This window comes from Rhamphochromis sp. 'chilingali', assembly GCF_963969265.1.
Source record: "Rhamphochromis sp. 'chilingali' genome assembly, chromosome: 17".
NCBI lineage: Eukaryota > Metazoa > Chordata > Actinopteri > Cichliformes > Cichlidae > Rhamphochromis > Rhamphochromis sp. 'chilingali'.
In genome coordinates, this window is record NC_137944.1 from 19,923,996 (window position 1) to 19,950,147 (window position 26,152).

The window sequence follows — 26,152 nt, forward strand, 5'->3', positions numbered from 1 at the left end:
TCTGTATTGGTTTGTTGCAGAGAATGTGATGAGCTGACACGATGATGCAGAGGTCCACATATACAAATGAAGAAAATGCAATGCCACGATTCCTGGAGAGCTCCAGCCCATAATAGGTGATTGTAGTGTGTAGAGTAGCATGCACTTCAGACACGCTGCTTCTCTGTCACTCTCCGCTGTCCAAAAAAAGAAATGTCCATGACCATTAAAATCTTTGAAAATCGCTGTAAAGCTGGCTTCAAAGACTGGTGATGATTAATTATATATATCTCCCTTGGTCCCTGCTTTAAGCTCAGTGTGTTATTTATTTATCTGCCAGATAAACTGTCAAATCCCTTATTTGTGCATACTTCTGTCTGTTAAGTGGATGTCTCTAATTTGGAGCTGAAATGCGTTAAAGCTTTTCTTTCTGGAAAGAATAAAAACAAAAGTGTGTGTGTGTGTGGGGGGGGGGGGGGGGAATTATTTTTATATATGACTCATTTACTATGCAGGTACTAAGGATGTCACTCTCCATGTTCAAGGTCTGTTTCCATACACGCCCCACCTGGCACACTTCATTGTACCCGAGTGTATACTGTTCATACCTCCTACAAAAAACACAGGTACATCTCTAGGGAGGAACCCAACCCTCGAAGAATCTGCTCCTCCCATGGGAGTAGTTTCTGTTTTATTCTTCAAGCACGCTATGGCCCTGCACTACACACACACTGCTATGGAGTCACGTTGTGCTCTGAACGGTGCAAACCAATGTCAATATCAAACAGAGGGCTGCTGAACTGTCTGCAGAAGACGTTTAGCATCCTATATGTAAAGATTAGATCGGCGCGTTGTAAGAGTGAGTAGGTGTGAACCTGTGAGTGCATGCAGAGAACAAGAAGGTGCAAGTACATGCTTGCGTATGTGCAGGCCCGTGAGCTCGAGAGACACTGAGGAAGTATTTTTATTAAACTGGTGATCTATTTTAAAACGTGTGGTCAACTTACTGCTTCCGCTTGACTCTGGCCTTACACATTTGTTATTATAGGAAGTTCTATTTTAGCAACACGGCGTGAAACTGAAACTACGAGGTGCATTATGGGTGGTAGGTTAGCACAAAAGTACGCAGACATCTGGCTGATGTAGTAATGACAACAATCAGTCAAATCTCAACGTATTTAAAGCTCCTTTATGTCTCAAAGTTGCAGATCACTTCCACAGTTTTGATGGCCTTCTGCATGTTAGTGCACTATTTCCTTTACTACTTGGACTACAAGGGCTTCCAGGATCAAATGGCACACATGTGGTCTGGATATTAAATGTTTGTTGTTGTTTTTTATTTAAATGAAGCTCTTCATTCTCTGCGTACACTTGCTTGTACACCGCATCTCTTCATGAATGTAATGCTAGCCCTCTAGCACACAGGGCAACCTACCTCTCTGTCTCTTTGTTTGGGATGCATGTGACAAGAGCACAATAGAGTGCTGGACAATAGGCCACTTATTGAGTGACTCGCAGGGAGTGGGACAGATCCCTGATCGTCTGTCACTCTGCAGCCTCGTGCACCCTTCGGCTCTCGAGCAGTGTCAGGTTGCATTCTCCTCTGACGAAGAGGCAAAGGCACTTGTTGTCACATTGGAAATCTGGGAGAGGTCACGGAGGTCAAGATCATAAAAACACAAAAAAGAGGAGAAGGGGTTAAGCGGGTGTTTATTTCTTTCATCTTGATAGCTTATTTCAGTGGCACAGCTTAGTTTTTGTGCTTATTTGACACATGCTTTACGCATGATTATAACTGATAATAATTAACTAGAGCGAATTGAATTTAGCCCCCTTAAAGTGAATTAGAGTTAATCAGGACACGAGTGCATAAACATCTTTCATAAGCATGTTTTCTAGCATCACTCCATCGTTGTGTTTATGTTTGTAGCTATGCGTGTGTATGTGAAAACAGTCGCTGTCGGCAGCTGAGATGTTCCATCATGTCACTGTCAGCTGACTGTCAGTGACTGCCTTCAGCCGAACAGATCCTGAACTCTCTGGCTTTAAAAAAAAACAAACATACCATGACCTTCTTCTCTTCTGAGAAAAAGCAGAAGTTTCCCGGTGCAGTCAAATCCAAGGATGACATGTTTTTTTGCAGCAATTCAAGCTGAAAACAGGACGGACCTCGTAGCATAAACAATAAGAACAAATATCTGAAGTGAATCTTGAGTTTTTGCTAAATTGCATCCAGGATCCACAGGCCTGCTGCGTGTTGTTATATTTATTCATTCAGACTCCTAATATGCTTTGTGGCTTGTGTTCAGATAATATTCATTAACTTTTATGTTGTCTTCTTCATTTATCACACTTTATGGACTTTGTTTTGCTGCTGTGACACTTTTGTTCCCCTGCATGGGCTAATAAAAAATATCATCTATTCAAATTAGTAACACTAGATTATATAATACACAGATGTACAAATATACTAACCAAAAGAAAAGGAAAAGTACACAATGTGTCGCATTATTATTACATATGTTTTACATAATACATATGATATTATTAGATTTAAATGGTTGAAGCAGTGACCTGCAGCCTTTTGATATTTTAGCCAGTGGAGGTGGATCTACTTTATGACTCGTTATGCCTCCCTGCTGGTGACAGCTATGCTACGAGGCATTCTGTTTTCTGGCTGTCGATCTGTCCATCCTCTCTATGTGAAGGCGGTGTCTCTGCACGTCTGGCACAGAAGTTCACATGCACTGAGGGATGAAAGGATTAGCTTTAGGTGGGAAAAGGTCAAGGCCACTACGACTTTGTAAAAATGTTTTTGGCTGGTGCTGTACAAAAGTTATGAGCCACATTAGATATTGGCTGCTTTTTTGCTTTTACTCATTTTCAGTCCTTGTACGCACTTAACACTGACCTATGAATTAAATGTTAATTTCTGTCTGTAGGCACTTTGTTACTAGCAGGCTGCTGGAAAAACACATAATTTGTTCCCATTTCTTTTGTTGAATCTATGAAAAACACCTAAGCTAACAAAGTGTGACAGACAGGAAACAGTATTTTTACATCTCGAAGAGCTATTTGCTGAAAATCTGGCATGTCTTGAAATGGTGTGCACTGCATCCTTGAAAAAAAATCTGAGGAAACTGGACAGGTGGAGGACAAAAGAAGAAGTGTCAGGCCTAAAAACAATCTACAGCAGATGAACAGTCTGTCCTTAAGGAATGGGCCCTTCAGCTGATCCATTTACTGTTCACTAAAGCCTCATCAGAAATGGTCTCTGTGGACGGGAGGCTGTCAAGGAGTCATTCTGAGAGAAGGGAAAGTGCCATCAGATTTTAATCCACCAAGCAATACCATTTGAAAACCAGCTGGTTGGCAACAGCTTCATTTCTCATCATGACAGTGATCCCAAACACACTGCCAATGCAATAAATACATACCTGGTTAGAAAAAACAAACAATGGAGCATGATCAGTCATGGATTTGGCCCTCAGAGCCCGGACCTCAACATTATTGAAGCAGTGTGGGATCATTTTGACACAGAAATATTGATTAATAGATCCCCCCTTTTTAAGCCTTAAGTATAAATGCCTCAGAATTTTACTTTTGTAATATAAACTCAATGTTGAGCTGTGCGGGGTTGTATTGCAGATAAAGTGTTTACACTGCTGAGAAGCCACTTTTTGAGTGAGGCTGAGTTAAACAGAAATAATAATACTAATATTAACCATTCTTCCTTTCACACAGCGCGCTTTTGCATTTGCTCCTGAAAACGCAGCCCAATCTCCACTGTGAGTAAAACAATCTTACCAATAAAGGAATACTGTGTATTCCCACACTCTGGCAATGTCAGTGAACCTCTCTTGTAGCTCTGTGACTGCTTTCTGTGCTCCGAGCTCTCATATTTTTGCATGAGTAGTTTACAAACTGCTCCAGATTTGAACTTCTCTCTCGCCCTCCCTCCCCCGCTCTCTCTCTCTCTCTCTGAAGGTGGGGGCAGAGAGCTATTAGCTGAGCGCTGCAGACATCATTAGGAGGGGAGACGCTTTCCACCGTCAGCGCCGGAGCAGAGCAGGGGAGCCCTGGCAACAAGGAGAGACACAAACTCAACAGCCCGCTACACCCCGCAGTAAGTCGCACAAAACTATTTCCACAGAGCCGGTTTCGCCAACCTGTCACCGTTTTGACGTTGTCACTCTTCTCTTTTGGAGCTGGCTAAATTTAAAAAAATGGCTGGAAGAACTGGGAAGGGTGGCGCTGAAGCTCTGGTTTACTTCAAAGCCTTAGAAAATGTTTACTTCGCACTCTGACCTATTTTTAAGTGACCACACAGTACGCGGCCACGAGGGCTGTGGGTGGGTATACTTGTCATTTGGAAACGTCCCATTTAAACAACGCAAAGTGTTGTTTAAATGGGACGAAAGAGGGGCGGAGGTTCGGCTGGATTCTGACCGAGCGAGGAGCGCGTCCGCCGGGTGAGTTGGGAGTCGGGCAGGCGCTGTACTTCCAGTAACTGCGCCACTCGACCTCGGCTCAAAACATTTCCTCTTTGCAGACTATTTCTTTGTCGGACATGTCCGAATAATGTCGCTTCGGGCCACATAGGTCTTCTTCTGAACTCTTTTCTTATTGACAGGGACTGTCAGGGGAAAGCGTTACATTTTTTTTAAATCTACGTTTCACTATCGCGGAAGTGTTTTCTCCACACGAAAGGAGGCGAACTACTAACCACAGTCCACATGATTTCTAGATTAAAAAAAAAAAAGCGTAACCGCAGGTGTTTTGCATGTTTCGATTCTTAGGAAGCATTTATTGTTGCGCACGTAATACTACACAATGTTTTACGTTGCCAGCTGGTTGTAAAGGACATACGGTTTGTGATTGCAGGACTACCCGTGATGTCATTCATCCTAGCATGGACCATTATATAACGGGACTGTAGGGAAGCCTGTGATAGCAAGCTATTTTTACTCTGTTTACACCTCAGAGCAGGGTAGGCTATGCGTCCCAAGTGGTAGCCAATGCTTTCACTCACACTATAGTTTTTTAACGAGCATTCCTAATGGCAGCAGACTGATTGACAAAGTGAATGCTCAAGATTAAAAAAAGAAAAAGAAAGAAAAAAGCTGCGCTTCTTTCCACCAGCTGCATGCTTAAGTCTTCCTCTTTTCTGATGATATCTGTGCAATTTATAGGAAAAACACGAAAAAACAGAAGTGGGTTTGCATTACTTGTTGATTATGTCATTTTCATCTTTGAAGCCTGTCCTGTAGCCTTAAGCAATGAATGACTGGACACCCCATAGAGCGCTTTCAACACAGAGATATCTCAGCAGACAGCTGTGATCGTGGTTAAACATGCTTTCTATCTAAAAGGCTTGTTTTGCTACTTTTTAAACGTGTTACTGAAAGAAATAGAAAATATTGCAACACCAACAAATTTGAATCTGCAGCTTTCAGTAAAAACACACTTTCTGTTTTATTCCATGGTTCTTGTAATTCACTCACTTGCAGCCACTGTGTGTTAGCAAACACTTGCAGAGTGAACCTATAGAGTCAGTGTAGCCCGTCGGCTCCGGTGTTATTACTTACCTGTTTTATGGTGTTGGACATTTCTGTTAGTGCTGTCGCTAGTTCAAGAACTTCTGTCCTCCGTGGAGGATGCGAGCACAAACGTACGAGTGACCCATTAATTAAATTCCTTGCTTGCTTTGACTCATGCCTGTAAACACATGTTTCAGATTTTATCTGCACTGCCTGTGATTGTTGTTGTCCAAGTACTGAAAGAAATGTGATCTCGTGGTTGCCATAAATCCCATATACAAGCTTCCAACATTTGTGTCAGTGCAGTGAAACACACATTTAGAAACACCTTCATGTGGTACATGGTGTGGAAAAATATTCATAGATCAGTGTGAAGTTACTTTATAATTACTTTTATTGTTTAATAATAAATAATTTGGATTGCTTATTTATTCAGAAAGACAGCAGAAAAAGTGTGAAGAAAAAATAATGCACACTAGTTTGACTTTTGTCTCTTTTCTGTAAAAAAAATACATAATCGACACTGGCCAGCCATTTTTTAGGTACTGGTATTCGGTCAGACCCTTTCGAACACGCAGATCAATGCATTGAGTTGGTGGCATGTGATTGGCTGTTGTATTTGCACTTAACAACATGGCCATTAAGTCTTTATTAACCATACTGAAACTATTATGTATTTTTTATGTGTGACTGGTATTAAATACAGCAGGTTGGAGAAGAGAGGAAGGGGTCGCATCCAAGAGGTACTCGGGAAATACACAGCTCAGCTTCAAATCTTTAACAAGGGATGGATTCATGTATAATGATGGGAAGGATGTGGATAATGAAGTGAGTGGGATCCGGTGTTAGTCCCTGTGGGATGCCATGGAAAGGTCTTTTTAATTGAAATAAATTTCTCTGCTAGCGAGGTCAACTAGAGGCGTCCAGGAACTGTTCACGACTGAAGCTTTATAGATGTTAATCCACCGCGGTGCATTTTTAGCACGCAAATATCCACCGCTGTATGATGGCTGACAGCGTGCAGCGCGAGCAACTGGTTGCCTTTTGTCCCGTCCCCTGCACCTTCCACAGGCAGCAGCTTTGCCTGAACCGCTCAGAATGTTTCTGGTGGTAAGAATGCTTATGGACGGGTCTGTCTCCTGCTGTGTGCTACCTGTGAAAATGAGCAACTTCCGCCAGTGTGCTCACCTGATTCTCCAGACTCTGGTGTTCCGGTGTGAAAACAGCTTATGGCTGGAAGATAGATGCATTATGAATGCTTGAGCAGAAGGGAGGTGTTAATATAAAGGGAAGACGGGCAGATTTTTAGAAGGGAGGTAAGCAGAGGGTGTTGTAGTGATTTAGGTAGAGTGGCAGCGATTTGCCCAGTGCTAATCCAAGACTGTTACCATGAGATGCTGAAAAGTAAACTTAGATTTTGTTGTGCTAGTTACAGTTTGAATTTCAAAGAGTTTTAGATTGAGTTTGTTTGAGTTTCAGAATATTTTTTACCCACATTTCTCCAAAAAGCGTTGCCTTACTTGTAAGGAAAAGTATGAAGCAAAAGTCCAAACTGTTGTACAAGTCGTGCGGCTGTGAATCAGGCATGCTGCTTCAGCCGCTCTCCCGCCGCACGCACGCACACATGCGCACACTTTACCACTGCTGCTATAGCCTTTGATTTGAGCCGCCACTCACTTTCAAATGGTAATGAGTGGCAATTAGAAGCCAATGTCCTAATCACAAGTCATTTAACTGAGCTTGGCTCATTTGCCATATGTGTGCACGGACTCACACCGTCAAACACACATGAATACACACATCTGCTAGATCACGCTAGAGTGTCGTCTTTGGAACTTGCGCTGTGTGTGTGTGTGCGCGTGTGTGGAAATGAGCGGGAGATTTTGTGTCAGTGTGTTTGTGTGTGTTTGTGAGAAAGACATAAAGAGAGATCATTTCCAGGTAATGATTGGGTGGAGATTTCACGCCTGAATGAATAAGTGACAGAAATGGTTTAATACTCTGAGTGAATGATGGGTGGGAGGATCAAATAGATCGACAAATGTGCGAAACAGGTGTCTGCGTGTTTCTGTGTGTCTCTATTGAGCCATTATGTGGAACAAAATGCTTACTCTTTACATTGGGTTGCACAGAAAATTTGACAAGTTGCACTGATCCACTTGTAGTGCAAAAATGCCATAAATAAAGTGGGATTTGTCATAGAAATGTATTGTAAATTCTAATTGGCAGTATTTTTATGCCTAAAAAAGACAATAAAATTATCATATAAATTACATGTGATTTTTGAGACTACTTGAGGCTACAAAAAAAAGAAATTTGCAAATTTTTTAAAAATTGTGGCATGACTCTTGAGTTCCGATTTGAAATACGTTTCATGCCTTCACGTGGGAAAAGTGTTTCAACCTGAACCAAAATCCTTATCGGGCGCTTAGATCTACCCGTGTAGTTTGGTGCCTCAACCTAAAGAAGCAGTGAGTGAAAATGAAAGTTGAGTTTAAAATCTCACAGTAGAATATCTAAAAGCGAAACTAATGTGTGGTATTCCAACTTCAGTCTCATTTTGCCGAAAGTCTTGTGACTTGTGGTGCCGCTGCGTGCCTCCTAGTGTGGTTTTGTTGTTTACCGCTACAGTTTGCGCCCATGAAGACAAGTCAGTTAATAAACTGTTGTGACTATTGCGCGAACGGCTTCCGGGCAGTGCTGTTCCTGCAACTTTCTCCAGTTTGTCCCTGGGGATCCTCAGCTACTCCCGTGTCAAAGTTGAGCTTAATCTCTCCAGTGGGTCCTACGCTGACCTTTCCCACTTGGCTTTCTGGTAGTTCTCCATCATCAAGCATCCAAATCAGGTGCCAGAACTGCCTTACCAAGCCACAATGTTCAGAATAGTCACTAAACACCTTTATGTCTGTTGCTGTAACACAAAAAAATGTTATTTGCTGTGGGATAATGAAAACGATGCCGCATTCACACCAGACCGCAGTTGCGAGTTAATCTGTGGTTTTCTCCTTTTCTGCTAAAAGTTACCCGAGAAATTGACAGAAAGGAAACAGTGTTGGTCAGAAATGCAGGGGTATAATAAAAAAAAAAAAGCTCAGAAGTGTGGGATCGAATGAGGTGAGCCCGAAAAGAATGACAAAAAGCCAGTGAGGTGAGCTATGAGGGACCAACAAAATAAAGTGTGTGAGGAAAAATGGTTTTAAAAAGGTAGAGAGCAGTGGGTGGGGATGGGGGCAGATCAAGCGATCGAGCTGTCTTGTTGAACTGTGCGGTGTGCTCAGACCTTTTCAGCTTTTCCTTTTATCCTCCTCTATTCACGAGTGCGGCGAGTACACATGCACGCACTCGAGATAAAGGACACATTCACGTACAGTATGCTGCTATTAAGGGGATCAATGAACGTTTCCTTGTGCCAGAACACTTCACCATGTGTTATCATGTTTTTTTTATTGACTAGTGTACAGTCCTGTGTTCCTTAATCTGTCGTTTGTGCCCTTGAATCTGCAGGAAGAGTGAAAAACATGCCACTGTTTGCTTGCGCTATTTGCCAGTATTTGTCCCGATCATAGTTTAGTTTATTAGTGTACAGCTATCACGACATTAGAGGACCTAAGAAAGGATTGCTCTTGTTTGCCACTTTGCAGCATTCGTTGATCCTTGTGTGTGTGTGTGCTCAGACATTAGAGCCTTTGTGACCCTGTTTCTATGCTTACCGTCTTTATTTTGAAGTGGCTAATCAATACCAATCTTCTGAATGACCAAGATAGTCCCAGTGCCCGAATGAGCGAACGAGACAGACAGAGGAAGTTAAATAGAGGGAGAGAGGACTAAAGCCATCCTACAAACTTGTGTTACGCTGTCGGGTCGATAAGCTGCTGTATGGCTCAATAACCATGTGAAACAGGGAAGCTGGCTTTGGGACTTACTTTGGCTTTTCGCTCTGTAATGGCTGCCAGTGGAGCTGACATGATATAGGGTCGTCTGTTTTCCAGGAAAACGGTGTAAAAGGCTGAAATAGTCTAAACTCCAGGGTGTATAAATAAAAACAGAATAATAGGTAAATGACGAGCACGCAGGCTACGAATTTGAATCTGTAAGCCAGTAAGATCCCCTGAACTATAAATGAAAGGCAGGTGAACATGCAGTAGTTCATTCACCATGCTCCCGCTTGTTATCTCTTTTCCAATAAGGAACGAAAAGTTTTAGTCGTGGGCCTTTTGAATGCTAAAATAAATGAAGGAGAACCAAACAGGTAACGGCTCAGCTATTAGTAGGGAATGTGTATGTGTTATTGGTTTTATATAGGGCGTAACAGAGGAGTGTCTCTTTAAGATGAGGCTTGAAAGAGCCACAAAACATTTGGTGGGATCATTGAAATCTGGTTTTGTTGCTAAAATTGTTAATTTGCTTATTTCAAAAAAATATTCCTACTTATCTCCAAACTACAAAATCCTTCTCTTCTCTTCTCTTCTCTTCTCTTCTCTTCTCTTCTCTTCTCTTCTCTTCTCTTCTCTTCTCTTCTCTTCTCTTCTCTTCCTTATTAAAGGCAGTAGAGGATTACAGAGGGGAGTTGACGCTGACTGGCAGGCAGACAGCTCCTGCAGACTCTTCTTTTCCCCAGCAGAGCTTCAGGCTCGGGACAGGGATAAGCTGACAACCTGGGACACAGCCAGATAGATAGAGAGAATGTTAGGAATTGGGGTAATGTACATTCATTGGAGCACAAATGTAATGAGTTCTACATTACATTCACAAATACTGTTTGGGTGAAGGTTATGGCACAAGGTTAACAACTAATGAATTCTTGTGCTCATTCTGACTTTATTGGAGCTGATTTATGGGGCAGTACTACGTTAATTAATCAAAATACACTGTTACTTGTGCTATAATTGATTACATCAGGTCATGGTTAGCTTTATTAGTCATCCCAGACAGCTGGATAAACCGAATTGGACCATGCCATTCAAATTCTTCCTTTCATCTTTTCAATTACAAAGAACATTATACCCGTTCTTGCAAGTCGCTTTTTGTATTCATGCATTCAGTTATGTCATGTAAACCAGTCTAGTATGAGGCAGTCGTTTTGTAATTTCCCATTTGCAAATTAAACCTTAAAGTTTAACAAACTGTAGACCGAGCTGGAAATGAAGGTGTCTGGACATGCAGAGAGTCCATTACATCACGCTAACTTGAATTGTGAATTCCAGTTAAAGTGACTCTAAGTGCACCTCTATTTTTGCTGGATTTACCTCAGTGGGTAGCAAAAGCCCCATGTCCCCAGTTGCAAAGTGGGTGTGTGGGTATCAACAATGACTTAAGTCTGAGCCAGAAGGATATGCATTGAGTGAGAGGAATTCAATAACAGGAAAATGGCCAGTGATAGAAACAATCCCTGGAATACCAAAACCCACCCTTCACCAGTGTTATTCTTGGCAAAACATTGCTTTCCATTACTACTGTTTACTCCTTGTAAGGCCAGGGTCAGTGCAATGCACCAGAAAACTATGCTGCCTGTCATTTCATTGATGGTCCATGACGTGGCATGTGGAGTAAAGACGAGAATTCAAATAAGGGCTAGATGCTCTCTCTATCCTTTTTTTGACATTGCACCGATATGTAGTAACAAAAAATCATGGTTAAGCATATGGCCTGGGCCATACATGGGCAAACACTTGATAACAGGTCGAGACAAGTCTGTGCAACTAAACCACAAGCAGTATTTAAAACAGTGTCTGCAACACTGAAACTATTTCCTCTGACAAATCTGTGGTGTGGTTTGAATAGAGCTGGGTGCAGTGCTGCATTTCTCTGTCTATCTGTATGTCAGTCCAGCTGGCTCCATGTCTGGCTGGTAGCTGCGGCTTGGCTAGTTCACCTTTATACTGGATGGCTGGCTTTGGGTCAGCCTCATCTGGCTGGACATTTGGCTTGATACTTGGCTGCAGGCTAGCTTTCTGACAAGCTTTCAGGGTACATGTCTGACTGACTGACTCGCTGGCTATTATTTCTGGCCTTTCCTTTAGCTATGTAGTAAGCTCATGACATTGGAACAGGGTCATTTGGCTGTGACAGTCAGGGAGGTGTGCTAAAACACTCCTTCGGAGCGATCCAGGATGATACTTGCCCGGCCGCGATCCCCAGGAGTCCATTCCCAATTACAGTTTCAGGACCTCTTTGGAGAAAGTGTCTTTTCTTTTTATTTTGTTATTCTCTTCCATCGGCATTAGACTAGAAAATATTTTCACAAAGTTACAGCACTTGACAAATTTATTACACCACCTGTCATTAAAAACAAGAAAACACAAATTTAAAAGAATAAATCACATTTTCGTACCCACATTCGAGCCGGCACACTGGACCGAGAAGTAGAACATCCAAACTAACTAACATGAATTCACACTCGAATAAATCTGTCGCACAGACACTTGTGGGAATCGAACTACCACCGTTCCAATCAGTAGACAATCTATGTGCTCTATGTGCTGAGCTACAGCCACCCTCTATTGAGGAATGCAAGTAAATAACTGTAATTTGGCATCTTAATTAAAAAGATTTTTTCAGATTTTTGTTGTTTGTATAACAGTAAATTGGAAAATCTTTATAGTTTTGCCATTAAAAATATCATTTTAATAAAAGAAATGTGATAAAATATTTTGATAATGATCAGTAATTTAGTGCAGCTGTGGTATAAAGATTACATTGGGTGGTGGTCTAATAAATTTGGTTGGCACTGTAAACCAGTGGCCCGCAGTTCTTGTTTGATGAAAGTCACTGTATTGTATGCATTACTGGGTGATGAGAGCTGACTTGTACGGTGGTAGCATCACTCCTGCTTTGAGTGAGTTGACACAAGTATGGTGCAAGACAATTATAGGAATTCATTTCTGTACAATAAAGAGAATTCATTTTCTTCCTGCTGTTTTACCGTCTATAACAGTTTTCTCTTCTATGCTTTTTTTAATAGCGTCACGCTTCTATTATTGATTTGATTGGAATGGTGTTTTGCAAGATAATGCGATCTTTGTTCTCAAGTTTAGAAATAATTCCCTGAGTTGAGAAAAACAAAAACTGTATATATTATGTGTAGATGTGTACGGAGCCTGGGAGCTGCCATATGGAGGAAAGACATAGCTGGTAAAACAGGAGACCATGTGTGAAGTGATTTTTCTGACACGACTGTGAAGGAGTGAAGTTATTTATAATTTTTGTAGTATTTGTAGTATCGGTGTTGTAGAGGGTCGGTTGGGTGCACGTGGAGAGACGCCTCCTCTTGTTGAAAATGAAGTTGCAGCTTGTTATTCGCCGTGCTGTGGCTACAAAGAGGAGCCGCCCGTGTTTTACCAACAATTTGCTCATGAGTTATTGATTTGGAAAGCTTAAATTTGTGAATATCATTCCAACAAAGTAAAAGGGAGACTGCCTGGGCTGTCCGACAGCTCTTATTATTGTGTGTGCACAACTTAACCAAAATGGGGAAACAGAAATGGGAATAAATTGCATCTTGTGGTCACAATAAATCAAAATGCAGGAACAAAAAATGTCAAAATAAGACAAAAGAATAATCAGAAAGTTGTAATTTAGTATAATGTGGCCTAAAAAATGCCTGCTCCTCAACTCTGCTTTCTATTATTTTTGTGTCTTCAGTTTTATAGCTGTATATTTGTGTGCATTTATTCAGGCATTTGTGTGTTAGTTTTTGTGGATGCTGCAGCTCAGTCATGTTTTCGTGAGTGTGTTCAACAGTGGGTGACTGTGTGGCAGGCCAGCTGATGAGCTATGACACAGATAAATGAGGTCAATGTAAGGTTTCACTGTGGCCAGACCAGGTCCAATTCTCTGACACTATCATCTAATATTAGCTGCCAGAGAGCTCAGACTAACGGGGCCCAGTCTCATACCTGCTATGGGTATAGATATTGTTTAAAGTGAGCCGTTCTTGTAGACACTCATACTAACATGCAGTAAGGCCGTCATGAACACAGAGTAAGAAACAACACGTACGGGATGGCCATGAATAATCTAACTCTTATTGAGATCAGACATTAACAACCTTACATGCAGCTCAGTATCAGCATATATTTGAAAATATGTGCACGGATACTGTGCTATAGCCAGCGTACACACCTATCCACAGGGACTTGCCCAAGGGAATTACCTGTGGTAGAAAAAGAAAGTTCCCTAATGGGAAATTACTAAGCACCAAAAACTTTTCTGTTTTTGTACATTCCCTAACTTTGACTGCTCTTAAGGGAACTTTGTAACTTCCCTCTTACGGGAACTCTCTTACATCTGGTAATGCATGCATACATGTGCAGTATTTAAAAATACCCGTGTACTGTTTGCAGTATGTCTACAGGGCTTGAATTTCAGCATAATGTTGCAGGTATTGCGCGTAATTTAATTGATTCGGGAAAATCTAGTGCTGGAGGTTTCAGCACACAGTTACAGAGAGCAGTTAATGTTCAGCTCAGTGCTTCCATCGGTGCAGAACGACCGGTCAGAAACACTGCAGAGATGGACTGACATCCAATCTGGACGACACCTGGCACGCTCTCTCTCCCTTTCTCTGTGAGACTGCAGACTAGGAACCTGCGAGTTACTATTGCCTGCTCTAACCTTCAGTCTTCGTCTCTGACCCACATGTTATTTCTAGCTGCACACCCTAACATAGACGCCTAGAACCTGGCCTGATCCCCCATCCCCCATAAACACTTCCCTTCTCTTTGGGAACCATTTAAGGTGGAATCCCCACTTAAGTGGTGTGTTGCTCCAGATATGATTTTCCGGCCCTGGCCTGTTGTTTAACGGTCTGACAGTCTATTAGAGAAACTAAACCACAGTTCAAATGGCTTCAACTGAAGTCTGGCAGGTGGATCCCTTTAAAAGTATCTAGCTCGAGGGCTTCTTCATGTTGAGGCTTTTCTGCAAATGTTAACTTGTTTCAGTCATAGGTCTAAGCTGTGATATTGTTTCCATTTAGTAATGTAGGCGTTGTGAAGAGCTATAAGATCATAACAGTAATTAAGAGCCTTGGAAATAAATTGACTGGGCTTAGCTTTCATTGTCTGCTGTTGACACTGCTTCTGTGCTCTCTGCTATTTTCCTCTGATAGCATGGCCCGTTAAGGCCACAGCAGGGCAGCACTGTTAAAACAATTTGTTAGAGAACTGTATTAGTTTTACTGTGTGTTTTTCAAAATTCAGAAATAATATTTCTGACTGAAGATTTGGTAGTTTGTATATGGGTGCTTACTATGCCTGCCTGTCAGATGTCAACATTCACCACTAACGTAACTGTGTAACTCCCCTTCTCTTCTCCCGTCAGACCTTTCCCCTTCATTTAGCCTCAAAATTCAGGAACAGCCTTTTCGAGGGGAAAAAGATGCTCTCTCTCCCCCTCCTCTCCAGTGCTTTGGTTTTGGATACCAGCGCCTAGTCAGCTCGGTTTAATGCTACATGATGTGCCATTAGCTCTCCTAGCTATTTGCCCCCACAGCATCTCTAGCAGGGCTGCTTCAGATGAAGCTGAGTGCATTTGCAACCTGACAGGGCACGCTACCTAACTGTTGAAAGGGTGGAGGTTGAGAGCACTGAGGTAGCGTATACCTTTAAGAGGCATTTTATGGCTACCATTTACATTCTTACCTAAAGCAAGAGAAATGGTGTGGAGAGAGAGGGAGGAGAATCCATGTGTCCATTTGGGTCAAGGGTGGAGTTAAAGCATGCAAAAAACATGTTGTTTCAGGACATTGAACTTGAACAAAATACACCTGTCATAACAGCTATTTCAGGAAAGGGCGTAACTGTTGCAGACATCATCGTCTCGAGTTGCTGTTCAGTCTTTTCAGCTTTCATTATGATAAAATAGAGACAACAATGGCATGCTTTAGAGATAAGATGTTGTGAAAGGTAAGTGAGGTAAAGCACCTCAGTGCGTGAATGTAAATGCAGACAAATATGAAAGAGATGCCGTCATAGCGCAGAAACAGACGGACTGGTTCATCACAGCAGATAACTGCGTGGACACGACTGGTATGTTAACTACACTGTGTGGTGAAATGCACAGTACTTAAACACTGCAAGTGCGTGGTGTAGTAAACAACATAGAACCGAAATGAATTCGCTTTAGATCTTTTCCAGCTGGGATCAGAACAATATGTGATTCACATAAGCAGTCGGTACATCCGTAGTGTAAACAACATGTGTGTGAAAAAAATGTAAGTTTAGTGATAGATTTTGAGAAATGGCTATGTGATTCTGTACTATGACAAATGCTTACAGAGTAAGCATGCTTACTTTCAGCCCAGCCCGATTTGCTATCGTAGCTCAAGCCAAACAACAGCTTATAAACATTGCATGTAGAGCCTCTGAGATCATTGGTTGCGATCTACCTTCCATAGCTTCATACTATGCCATCACAATGGCTAGCAGGATTGTTTCTGACCCCTTCCACCTAACACATCACCTGCTCAGTCTTCTCCCAACAGGGATAGGCTCGATCAATTAGATGTACTTTTTGTATTTGTATTGTGTTGTGTTGTATTGTGTGTTGTTGGGTGTGTCTTGTAGTTATATGTGAGCACACTGAGACAAATTCCTATTAGCTGTGTTGTTTGAATGGCTACAGCAAGGTTGAGCAAGTAAATCACAAACAGCATGAAAGGAGAAGCTGGAGTGGAGTTGGGTTGTAAAGCGGCTTGCAGTGCGCAACACATGGTGTCACGCTAAAGCAGCATAAATGTTACACAACCATATGAGATTAGCCAGTTGAATGTGTAAAGGTGCTGAACAGAAAGTAACAGGTTAATGACAATATTACTCAGTTTGCGACTTAACTGAACCACCCTGGCTGTAATAAATAAATTGGAGGCTATTTTGTTTAATGTGCTTTGGTGTGGTAGTTTTAACGTAAACATGCACAAGAGAGCGGGAGAGCCATTTGAGGATACTTTATGTAGATGTCCAAAGCTTTTCTATTTCTTGAACTTGAAAAACAGAGATAAAACCAACTGGAAACTTCACAAGGTCTCTTATTGTGGATATGAAACAAAGTAGGGAAGAGGTTTCCTGGCCTCCTGATAGAAACCCAACAGCAACATTGATGCACACACTGCTAAGTTTATTCACTCAGATAGACCCGAGCTCTGTGATATTTGCTCTTGAACAGGGCGACCCTGAATCACAACTATTCACAGCAGCTAACATCTGCAGATACCTTGTTGCTTGAGTTCCTGTAAAACAAATTAGAACAGCAATGGTCGGGTTTAAGCTTGTCAGTGCTTATCATGATTCTTATGAGATACTATAAACAGGGCTGTAAGTGCATGTTTCATCTTCCCATGATTCAGTTTGCTAATAGGTTCTCTCCTCTTTGCACCGCATTTAGTTTGTATTACACACATTGTATGATGTGGCACTTATTCATCAGTATTGTTTTAAATTGCAAGATGTGAGAAAATGTCAAGGTGGGTGTTTGTTTTGAGGAGCTGAGCTCTATATTTAAGATTCGAGGAGGTTAAAATATGAGTCAGCTGTCTTGCACCATGGTTGCTAGTGCTCGTGGCTTGTTTATAGTGTGTTGTCTTGGTAATGTCAATATATTGATAGTTAGGGAAATACACGTTAGGGATACTTAAGAAAAGGCTGAAGTACTTTCAATATCCTGCTCTGTGCCAGTATCTTATTTAGAAAATTTAATGCAGCTTTTCCATGTTATTTGCATGCTATTCTGCACAATGTGAGCATTATCAATCCTTCTAACTGTGCAGCATGTGTGCTTGAATGTGTGTTTTAACACAAAGTGCCAGTATGAGTATGTTTGACTTCCTATCTGCTGACCTGCAAGTCCAGGCCTTATCAGTATGACCCAAAAGCTATCTGTATTTTATCAGTTTCTCTTGGAAGTGATGTTGCATCAACAGTTCCTGAGTGATCAATGTAAAACTGGACACATCCACAACTTCAAAAGGTTCATGTTTCAAACGTGTACTTTCATTTCCCAAAATCACAACACAGAAAAATCCAGTCCCCTCTCCCAGCCTATGATCTAATTCTCAGGAAAATTGCACAAGGCTGCTAAGAAGCTGCTGGATTTGCAGGTTTCTGTTTGAACTTTTTGCACAGGTCTTTCTCGGCCCTAAGTGCGTTTGCCAAGTGCAGCACATGATCGGAGTGGACCAATAGTAATACTACTCGGTCCCGTATGCTCCAGCTTTGGAAAAGAGATTTGTAGGGTTTTATTGTTGTTGTTTACTTCTAATCTTCTAAAACTGAGGCACAGTTTCATAATGCCTCGTAAAAGTAGTAAGCTTGTGTCCTGCACTCATTTAAATGGGTTTCTGTTTGTAAGCCCCGCAAGATGGAAAAAGCCTCGGATCAGTTTGTGTATTTTGTGCACGGTGTGCACATGTTGAGAGATTTGTAACTGGCATTATACCTCTACCAAGCATAGCCCAGATCAATTGCTTCATACCTGAAAGCATATGTTCAATACATCATTTTGGGATAAACTGTGAAGTATGATGCGTCTCTAAAGCATTTTTCTCTGTAAAGCTGATAAACAAGAAACCCTGATGCGTTTCTCATGATTTCTTTTATTCTTATTAGTCTCTAATGTGGAACTTAGCATTTGGAAAATCATGCAAATTTGAATTTTAAATTCAGGGTACCACAGTATGTCATTGGCACCGCTTGTACAGACATGTAACTGAAAGCCATTTTAGTTTTTTTTGTTCCAAAGTAGAATGATTCATGACAGATTTCCAACATTTGTGCGTGACTCAGAATGAGGTGGATCTGCCAAAAATAGTGCACGTCTGTGTCTGACTACCTGAAGTTTAATTAAGGATTGCAAAGGTTTGTTTTAGGTGCTGCGCAAAGGCTGAAGGTAAATGAATCGTGCTGCTCCAAAACAAATGAATGGTAATTGTAATAACTGACATTTGGAATCGATTGTTTAACAAAAAAACAAACATGTAAAGCAAACATATATTTATATAACATGAAATACAGAAAATTAAGCATTTCTGTAATAATGTAATCTGTAAAACATCTGTCCTTTGAACAGATGTGTTTGCTGTTCAAAGTCCTGCAAGAGGTAACTGGCATCTGAATTCCCTGAGAGCTATTTTTAGTGGTTCCAGTATTTGCAGATCTGCAACTTTTCTGTGAAAAGTTCCAAGATCACAAATCAATGGACCAGATCATCTTTTAACACTGGAGGTGCAGTGAAAGGTTTAAGAAATCCTGGTCTTGCACAGAATAGCATAGTGATAGAAGCAAGAAAGAAAAAACCCCAAGCAAAACAAAAAAAGAAGCAAAAAAATAAATAAATACTGTGCTATTTTCGAAGTAATATCTCAGATAGAAGCATTTTGCAATTCTATAGCAAGGCGAGCATTATGACTGCAGAATTTATTGTAATGATGCCTTTCAATCCCCCCTGGATATTCTTAATCCTTTAAATTGATCCTTTAATTTGTGCTCGCGTAAAAAGCTCAGGGTAAGCTGTTCTTAAAATATGCAGTACTACATGGCAAAAGCAGTTTGAATTCATAATCAGCTAGTTTACATTAAAAGCTGACATATATCACATATCACATTCACACAGATGAGACATGAGGGTATCTTTCAACAGTTAGTGGACACCCACTGAAGCAATAGGGCGCTTTATTTTTAATATTTGGGGTGTTCTGGATGTGCTGTTATAGCATAATTATGCAAAGCACCAAGTAAACAGCATTTCAGTCATTTTTTGTTCTGCCAGCACGAGTAAGTGGTTGGCTCCTGTACTCTCCTTCATGGCAGGTATCACCCAATTATTAAGCCAACTTATGGACCTGTTATCTTGTGCTGTATTTATGCACATATAATGGACACAGGGCTAGATCTAAGTATGTGTGCATTTGAGTGGCTGTGTGTGTGTGTGTGTGTGTGCTGAGGTGGGCTAAAAGGAACTGCAGTAATTTCACAGAGAAGAAGAACTGTGCGCCTGCCCCACTTTCAGTCTTTTAATCGACACTCGGGGCGCTCCTCTGAGTAAGTGTGTGTGTGTCTGTCTCTGTGTTTGTACGGCACTCGTGGTGTGCGTGTGTGTGTGTGTGTGTGTGTGTGTATGAAAGAGACGTACAGTATGTGTCAAGGGGGGAATGCACTTAGAATTCCCTGACCTCAGACAACCCTGTGTGTGTGTGTGTGTGTGTGTGTGTGTGTGTGTGTGTGTGTGTGTGTGTGTGTGTGTGTGTGTGTGTGTGTGTTTATTTTTTCTAATGCATGCATTTTTTTTCTGCACAGAAAGGCAGAAGCAGTCACTACTAAAACCTGCCCTCATTTAAACTTTCGAGTGCAGTGCTGGCAGTGATTCACTGTTTTATTTTGTGAGATGTTAATGCACTGTAAAAGTACTGACAGAATACAGCTAAATACAGTAGCTACAGAAATAATGTAAATGTTAAGGATGTCCTAGCAAGCCTACGCCTTCGTACTTAAAAACAAAAAACCTTGCCAAACAGATGTGATAAGAAAATTCACCATTTATATATTATCTAAAGCGCTTCCTTACTTATTTAACTGGGGCCATTAACAGCTAAATACAAATCCCTAAGGGGTGTGTGCGTTTGAGTGAGTGCACATTAAATTTTTGGCCCCTCCAACTATGTAATCTCAGCATGACCTTGTAGCAGTTTGTAGCCCCATGGTGCCCATCCCTGTGACTAACGCCCAGTGTAACAAGCTGCCACAAGCAACTGTACTGTTATACTTTACAAGACCACAATATAATGCTGTCTGTAGCTGGACTACAAGCTCCTACATGCCTCTCTTGCCTGTGAAGTATTTGTGATATATACATTGATAGCAAAAGGCCATACACCATTTTAATAGCTGACCTCTTTTAAAAAATAGTGCCGTATTTAGTCCTCACTCTGTGGAAGTATTTGATCCATAAGTTCCTGTTCCAGAAAAGTGCGCACAGTGAAAGAGGAATTAAGGACCTGGCAGTATGCAGTTAATTTACAAGAACATGTTGGACTTTAAACCAAACGTTTGTCCACCTTCGTCCTTGAAGGTGCTCTCCATGGGATTAAGAAAACTAAAGAAAACAAAACAATTCATGTATTTTAATTTGATTAATTGATACTATTAGAGTTTTCAACAGTGTGTAACTGCAGGGCTGAGGAGATTTCACACTAAGGCATGTTTGAGCTAAGCCCCTGGAGCCTGGAGAGCAGCACTGGACATCCAAGTATTGACACCTTGTCTCACTATGGCTTGCTAAGAGGCAGCAGGGTGTGGCCAACACAGGGTTAGGTACTCTGACCCTTTGACCTTGGTTATATAATTGACTGTCGCTCTGTTGTAGGAGTGAGCGGGAGCAGTCTTTTATGATGTGTCACAAGACAAACATAACTCAACAGTGACATAAAGCCTCAAGAAGCAACTGCGCTGACTTGAAATGTCGAGCTCCATATTTAAGCTCCTAAAGGAGGGAGTGTGTTTTTTTATGGCTTTTCCCCGGGCCTGTGTTTTTGATGAGTTTGCAGGTGTGGACGCACATAATGCAAGCTAAAAATACACACGTCACTTGCAGTCAAGGTTAAACAAAGATAACTGGACCTTATTTGGGTTAAGGGCAGTGCAGCATGTTGGAAGCGAGCCATGATCTGTCCCGCACGCATGCACGCGCTCACTCACACATCTCTCACACACACATATAGTACACACACCTGTCAGTATTGGCATCTGCTCAGTTCTCTTTCTTGTAGTCTCTCTGTTCCTTTGTCCTCTCTGTCTTGGTCACTTGGTCAGGGACAGCTGGTGGGGCAGTGTGAGCACCTGTACTTTTTATGTGTGTGCATCTTTTTGTGTGTGGTTAGGCTTATCAGTGTGGCTAGGAGGATGTATCTGCAGTGTCCCGGCCAAATGTCTGTGCATCAGCATGTGTGTATGTGTGTATGTGTGTGTGTGTTCAGTGTGTGTTAAGTGAGCGTATGAGCACCTGTGCTGCCAGCAGGAACCTGCCACGGGCGTAGTGCTTCCTGACGTATGCTGGTGACTTCCTAAGGTCACGCTGTGAACCCCATAATAACTATTATCTTCTTAAAGTTGAGCACAGTGTCAAAAGAGGGATGGTAAAGTATTTGGTGCAGGACAGATAATGCCTAATATGTGCACAATTATTTTTGATGTGTTTTCTTTGGTTAAACACTACCCTGAGGGCAGGCCACATGCACACACTTCTGGTGTGCACGTCAGGTCTGCCTTATGTTCAAAAGTGAGATTTTCAGTCATTTGTAAGGATGAATCTTTTTTTTTCTTTTTTCAAAAACAACTTAAACTTAGTCAGCATACAAAATAGTTTCAAACAAGAACAAAGCAGTTGTTAAATTAAAAGATTTAATACTGCCTGCAGGCCTTCATAATAAGATATGTATGTTTTTCTCCTCAAACTTTATCTCTCAGCCAATAGCTGTTCTTGTCAGCAGCTGTGTTTGACCCACTTCTATTCAACTCTCAAGCTAGAGCAGGGCGATATGGCCAAAAATATTTATCACGATATATATTTGAAAATTTGCGATAACGATATAACCGACGATATAATTGATGCGAGACAAAATACAACTCCACAACATTACTAGCGCAAAAAGACAACCTTCCATTTATTTTCACTTAAACAAGAAGCTGGTTTTTATGTACATTAAAGCTTTATAAAAATGTAACAGTGCAAATGCAAATTCCTTGCTGAAAGTTTAACCAAAAGGGATTTCCAGTAGAAATGGGCTGACATATCCTGAGCATAACCATGTATAATATCCACTGAAGTTAAAAAGAGGTGCTTTGCAACATTAAACTGCAGTGTGCAGTACGTATTTTTCGGACCATAAGGTGCACAGGATTATAAGGCACATTAAGCGAAACAAAGCAGTCAGATAAATCAAACTTTATTAAACTCATTCTTCTTGCTTCCTCCACTTCTGTACCATTGATTCATTAATGTTGAATTCTCTGGCAGCTGCTCTATTCCCATGTTGTTGCAGTATATTAATGACTAACCTCGTATTGTGGATGGATTATCTCAGTTGTTCTCCTGACTGAAGTTTGGTCCGTTTACAGCATCCTGCCATGCGATTGCATTTGTCTCTAACCATGAAGAACCTTCACGTTAACTTTTATAAGTGGAAAAGTGTTAGTGTTCGTCCTCCAGCTTCACTGTTTATGTTATGCTAACATAGCTGTGTCGCTAGCGATCACGTAGCACATCATTATATACCAGCTAGCCCAACTTCAGTAACCCTACAAACGTCACTGCTGTTTAGTTTCCTGTCTTCATTTATGTTGGAAGTGATAGCAGAGCTGTACGTTTGATTTTTTTCAGAAATCTCTCAGTCAGAACATGCAATATCATGCTTAGGTAACTAGCGAGCTAACTTCCGCTAGCTTCCTGCTAACTTCTAACTCCGTTAAATGTAATAACTTTTGTTTTCATGGATGCCTGGAAGTTAAACTTTATAGTTACACCTGGTAAAGCAGCAATGCTGATCGTTTTATTAAAGATGAAAGAATTTAGACAGTTTTTAACTCTAAGTGATGCTGCAGTGTTGTTTGACCTGAAGTATACGGAGTTTAGGACCCAGATTACTCCCAGATTTAAGAGCATCTTAGTCCGACAAATACGACAATAACGACGGCCGCTTGCATGTTCTGCAAAAAAATGTGCTTTGTTGTGTATCTGATGGACAAACACCAAACCAGTTCCACATCACGGAAGTTGCACCATTTTTACAAACCAATTCTGGTTCATCTGTTTCACTCAACAATCGGCCATGTGCGTATGAAAACAAAGGCACTGCGCATGCGCGTTTTACTCCCATTCTATCGCGATATTTCATTTTCCTATCGTTGCCTAACATTATACCGGTATTACCGTGAACGGTATAATATGGCCCAGCCCTATCTCAAGCAAACATGCAAATAAAGTGTATGTAATGTTGTATTGCACTAGTATCCCATGGTACATGTTTTTTTTTTCTTTAGATGGAGCAATTACATAAGATGCCTTACGCCAGACTAATTTTCCTTATCATTTTCTGCAGCTTTGTCTTTTATAAATTCAGTTCCTGTACAATGAGACACCCCTAATTTCTTTATATTTTGTTTCCAAGGAGCCCACTTTTATATATTTTTTTTAAGTGGACTTGAGGCTTTCAGAAGGTTATGCCACTTAACACTGACCTATGAATGATGATATGAAGCATTAAAAAAGGCACCTGACCCAAGAGTTGAACCGATCCAGGTATGCAGGTAGGTATAATTCAGCACTGAACCAATTTCAAATTGCATCTTCAGGCCCTTGTTATTAGCACCCTATTGCAAAAACGCATAATTTGTGCTTATTTCCTCAGATGAACTCTATTTGAAAGATATTTCCTCAAATAAGAGAAAATGCAGGCATTGGACCTTAGGCTTCTGGGTGAAAGCCCTGTTACTACCTCGTGTGACCTTCATTGGTCTCCTGCTGGGGAAAGGATGCTTCCTTCAGTACATATTAAAAAATAAAAGTATTAGTAAAAAATAAAAATAGCCTTTAAAGCTAATAGATGAAGAGAGATTTGAGGTTTAGCTCTAAATGTTTGAGTGGATTCACCTTTTTTTCACGGCGCTTTTCACTTTTCTGGAAGATGCCACCCCAACATTTGGTCCGATCGTAGCGTAGTTTCTGTCCTCAACCAGTGAACTTTAACTTTGGCTTGTACAAGCAATTATAACTTCAAGAAGAAACGACTCTCTTGGCACGGCTAAAAGCATGACAGACAAGAAAAAGAGTAGAGGTTGACGCGTCATTCAGCACATTCTGACAGGAATGAAAGTGTGGGGGCGAGTGAGACTAAACGCTTGTGTCAAGGTGTTGAATGAGGTCTCTTGAAACCTGCTCGAGCAGCAACAGTTTGGATCCACTTTGCTCTCCTGTGGTAGAAAGTCCGTAATCCGGCCATTATACGTGTTGTCTGCCTGACTGTCAGATTACTGCTCGAGAGCGCGCCTGTAGCATTAATGCTGTTTGCTGTCCCCGTTCATATTTAACTCAGCTTCGGACTTAATTTTCAGTGGTGGGTTTGCTGGTTTTGAGCTCTCGTTCATATCGGCGTCTCCTATGTCTGGGTGCATCGAGCGTTCTACACGTTTCCAGAACACATGTGCTTGTTTGTGGTTGGGAGTGGGAGAGAAAACCTTTGCAGGGAATCAGTGGCAGAAGATTATTACTATGCATGCGTGGGTAGTTCTTACTGTACAGTATGTCTTTTAAATGTTTGGAAAAATTGCAATTGAAGTAGTGCAGTGTGTGTGTGCCCATGTGTACACCTTGAAGTGGTTTTTCTCGGTGCATGTGTGTTCCCTGTAGGTCCTCCTCCCAGCATATTCCCCTTATCCTCGTATTCGGATCTTAGGGAGGCGATCAAAGCCGGGCTCCCTGCGACTCCAGCGTCTCCAGGCTCTCTGTGCTAACGTGGCTCGACTGAGCAATGCTGAGCAATTCCCTGAGGTGGCAACTTGCGCTCCAGTGTTCAACGCTAGTGAACTCTGTCGGCTTCACTTGCACATGTTAGCTCTGCTGTACCAGCGTGCCATGTAGAGAAGACCGTTTGTTCACTTTTTCCTCTCTTTTTTCCCTCATTCATTCAGTTTTCTTCTATGCAGATGCACTTTGGACTGTGTGTCTGCTCTGAATTTTACTTCCCCCCCACCCTTCAGCTCACATCTCTGTCTTGTGTCATAGTGATGTTGTTATGTTGTGATGTGTTACCCTGGAGAATACTTGCATCAGTAGACAGGAAGAGAGTATATAAAAACAAAAAAAGAAGAAGGAAGGAAGAAAAAGAGGAAGATCTTAGTGGGGAAAAAAGACAAGGTGACGGACAGGAAGTAAGAAACGGATTATGTTGGATTTGATTAAACCTTTGTTAGTTTACTTTTAATTTTCTGCTTCAAGGACACGGCACCACACAGTAATCTTACCAAGGAACTGACTGATATACAAAGTGTGCTTCTACTTGCTTATAGCTTTCTTTTTAAAGCCTTTTGTAAAATACTAAACACAACCTCAATGACTGACCTTCTAGTAAAGTTCTTTGTTAATATTATCATCTCATGGCTTTAATTAGTTGTTATTATTTCATAAGTGGTGTAACAACATCAGGTGACAATTAATGGCCCCTCCTGCAAAGGCCTAGTGCAGAGGCGTTAGACAGTGAGTAAGTGCTTTCAACGTAAACCTCTGAAGCATTTCCCCAACACAGCCAGTTTCTGTTGGTGCCTCAATGCTGAGTGCTGACAAAATATGTGCACGTGTGTTTTCATCTGAATTTACCTCTGTTGGTAATCTACTTTATGAACAGAGTGTTAGAGCATTGTTTGATTGCCATCTCGGTTTGCTGCTGTCACAGTGTATTATGTTATATTTTTAAACGAGGTAGCACCATAAATAATGTAAGAAGTTCTGTTTTGGAATGTCGAGCTTTTCTGACGGCACCGCCTTGTTTGCAAACAATGGGCGGGTCTGAGTGTGACTTGTGTGGCCTGACCAAGATTTACAAATTTGATTTCTTATTTTTATTTGGTATAGCCCAAAATCAGTGCTTGAGT

At 41.3% G+C, this 26,152-nt stretch overlaps 1 protein-coding gene across 1 annotated transcript in view; it reads left to right on the top strand.

Annotated features, from left to right (window-relative positions):
• Positions 1–4,009: 4,009 nt before the first annotated feature.
• atxn1a (ataxin 1a) overlaps positions 4,010–26,152 on the top strand; it is a 109,056-nt gene continuing 86,913 nt past the window's right edge. The window contains exon 1 of the mRNA XM_080863227.1: positions 4,010–4,105. The gene's annotated coding sequence lies outside the window, so the exon portion shown is untranslated. The remainder of the gene's footprint in view (positions 4,106–26,152) is intronic.